At 40.4% G+C, this 2,240-nt stretch overlaps 1 pseudogene across 1 annotated transcript in view; it reads left to right on the forward strand.

The window, feature by feature from the left end:
• The first annotated feature begins 529 nt into the window (after positions 1–529).
• Positions 530–2,240, forward strand: part of LOC105811740 — a 4,488-nt pseudogene continuing 2,777 nt past the window's right edge. The window contains exon 1 of the transcript XR_001137561.1: positions 530–1,254. The product of XR_001137561.1 is annotated as a peptidyl-prolyl cis-trans isomerase-like 1 pseudogene (transcript). The remainder of the gene's footprint in view (positions 1,255–2,240) is intronic.

A 2,240-nucleotide genomic window follows, 5' to 3' on the forward strand; every position in this document is an offset into this window, starting at 1 on the left:
CACTGTGATTTTCCATAAATTGGCCATACACAGGTCATAAGTATGTAATTCGAGAACTCCTGATTAAATTATTTATTATGTCATACAGTAGATAATGTATGATAGGGAATAGGAAGATAACTTGAAGTACTGGTATACTTGCTATGATGTATCCAGCTGCAAGTAAGGGAATACCAACAAATAATGGCTTCAACAATCAAGATATTTAATCATTTCACATCCAAAAGTCTGAACCTGGCTGAGACCACACTGAGAGAACAAAGTTGACACGATATGTAATAAGATATATTACTAATTAGGTAATAATTAATAAATGTGTAATAAGACAAATTGATGTCATATACCCCCTGATATGATACACTGAGAGGGGCTCATCACTTCTTCATCCTTCTAGCCAAAAATGCATAATCTATCATGAGAAAACATTGAATAAGCTCAAATTATGGGACATTCTACTAAATAATTGAATACCACTCTTCCATAGTGTGAAGATCATAAGAAACAATAGCGATTAAAAATTGTGACAGAGACTTTTCTCCCTCCTTGTGCTCAGCCTCTTCTCGCCTCGCACCCCAGCTTCCTAGTCTTGGAAAACGGGACCGTCCTCTTCCTTGTTCCAGCCCCTCAAATTCTGGCATCGAAAGAGTTGAACGGCAGAGGCCGGAAGTGTGTGCAGCACCTGCGGGTCCCCTGCAAATCGACGCCGGAAGTAGTAATTGCTAGAGAAACAGTCCGCTGGGTTCATTATGGCGGCAATTCCCCCAGACTCCTGGCAGCCTCGCAATGTTTACTTGGAGACCAGCATGGGAATCATTGTGCTGGAGCTGTATTGGAAGCATGCGCCGAAGACCTGTAAGAACTTTGCTGAGTTGGCTCGTCAAGGTTACTACAATGGCACCAAATTCCACAGAATCATCAAAGACTTCATGATCCAAGGAGGTGACCCCACAGGGACAGGTCGAGGTGGTGTATCTATCTATGGCAAACAGTTTGAAGATGAACTTCATCCAGACTTAAAATTCACAGGGGCTGGAATTCTCGCAATGGCCAATGCAGGGCCAGACACCAACGGCAGCCAGTTCTTTGTGACCCTCACCCCAACACAGTGGCTCGATGGCAAACATACCATTTTTGGCCGAGTGTGCCAGGGTATAGGAATGGTGAATCAAGTGGGAATGGTGGAAACAAACTCCCAGGACCGCCCTGTGGACGATGTGAAGATCATTAAGGCATACCCTTCTGGATAGACTTGCTGCTGCCTTCTAAGACTTAGCAAGTATCTACTGAAATCAAATTATGCTGTACCAATCTCACCTTTATAGTGTGATGCTAAATCAGGGCTCAACAAACCACAGCACACAGGCCAAATCTTTTATGCAGACATATAATTGTTTTTGTATGTCTGAGATGTAAAAAAAAAATTTACATTTTTAAACAGAAAAAAAACCACAGAAGAATAATATTTCTTCATAGGAAAATTATATGAAATTCAAATTCTAGTGTCCATAATCAGGTTTATTGAAACATAGCCTATACCCATTCATTTACTATTGTATGAGGCAGCTCTTGCGTTACAATGGCAGTAGTTGGAACAGAGACAATATGACCTGCAAAGACTAAAATCTTCTGGCCTTTTCCAGAAAAAGCTTCCAGACCCTGTACCAGAATATTAGGTCATAGAAACGTTCTGGACATATAATATCTGTATTTAAAAAGGAATTTAACAAAGCCACTAGTGGCAGAGACAATTGTCTAACAAACTTAAGTGCTTTCTCTCCGTATGCTAGGCTAAATTTTGGGAGGTGGCAGCCCACCATTGATTATATTTCCTAGGCATCTTTTGTCTAGATGGGCCATATGCCAACTTTTGCCAATGTACTGTGAGTGAAAATAATGAACATCCTTTCCAGAGAGCAGTTTTAAGAAGCAAGTAGGTGTTCCTTCCAGCTGACTGGAAGCAAAGGATTCAAAGAATGGCAGAGCCACAAAATATAAGGAGCTCAAGGCACTGGGTCACATGTGGAAGAGAGTTATTCACCCACCAGAAACATTTGATTTGTACTATTATTTGAGTGGGAAAAGCAGTTCTATTGTTTTATCACTAAACTTGGGGAGTTTGTTTATTATAATAATTAGTGTTTTCCTAACTAATTCACTTCTCAAGATATCCTCCTGGAAAAAATAAAGGAATGTGCATGAATAACAATACTTGAATGGGTTCAGAGATAAGCAACTGTACC

The sequence above is a fragment of the Propithecus coquereli genome, unplaced genomic scaffold (genome assembly GCF_000956105.1).
Source record: "Propithecus coquereli isolate 6110/MARCELLA unplaced genomic scaffold, Pcoq_1.0 Scaffold105, whole genome shotgun sequence".
NCBI lineage: Eukaryota > Metazoa > Chordata > Mammalia > Primates > Indriidae > Propithecus > Propithecus coquereli.